At 24.6% G+C, this 858-nt stretch overlaps 1 pseudogene; it reads left to right on the top strand.

Annotated features, from left to right (window-relative positions):
* Positions 1-503: 503 nt before the first annotated feature.
* LOC112859231 (U4 spliceosomal RNA) lies at positions 504-611 on the top strand (annotated as a pseudogene).
* Positions 612-858: the final 247 nt, after the last annotated feature.

Genomic DNA, 858 nt, shown 5'->3' with positions numbered 1-858 from the left:
GGCAGAAAAGGAATTAATGAGGTAGGAAAATTAAAATTAAAAAAATGAAAATTAAAAAATTAAAAACACACACACACAAAACAAATCTCATAAATGATGCTAGATCCTAGGTGTGCCTTGGTCTTGGTGTTGAAAGTGGTTTGACAGATGAGAGAAAAAAAAGTGGGAAAAAAAAGGAAATCGTTTGAGAATCTGAAAAAAATGAATACACTGAAGTAGACAAAAACAAGATGATGGGAGTAAAATAGATTTCGAAAAAAAATTACACAAAAGTAAAGACTATAGTAGGAAAACAATTAAAGAAAATATTTTTAATCAAAATTAAAAATAAAAATGATTTTTTTCTCTTTTTGTATTCAAGGAAAAGAAACGAAAAAGAGAAAAAAGAGGAAAAAAAGAAATTGTTTGAAAATTTGAAAAAGTGAATACACTGTAGTAGTCTAAAATAAAATGATGGGAGTAAAATAGAATTTGAAAAAATTTACATCAAAGCAAAATCTCTAAGCTTTGTGCAGTGGCAGTATCATAGCCAATGAGGTTTATCCGAGGCACGATTATTGCTAATTGCAAAGCAAAAACTATAGTAAAAAAAATGAAAGAAATATATTTTTAATAGAAGTTGAAAGTAAAAATAAGTTTTTCACTTTCTGCATTCAAGAAAAAGAAAAGAAATGAAAAAGAGAAAAAAGAAAAAGAGAAAATAAAACAAGGAAATCATTTAAAAATTTGAAAAGGTGAATACACTGAAGTAGACTAAAATAGAATAATGGAAGTAAGAAATTGAAAAAAATTACACAACAGTTAAAAATATAGTAAAAAAATAAAGAAAAATATTTTTTAAAAAATTGAAAATAAAAA

This window comes from Puma concolor, chromosome B1, assembly GCF_028749965.1.
Source record: "Puma concolor isolate L17-30 chromosome B1, mPumCon1.1.hap2, whole genome shotgun sequence".
NCBI classification, from domain to species: domain Eukaryota; kingdom Metazoa; phylum Chordata; class Mammalia; order Carnivora; family Felidae; genus Puma; species Puma concolor.
Note: the sequence above shows the minus strand (reverse complement) of the source record. Positions and strands in the feature narration are given on the sequence as shown.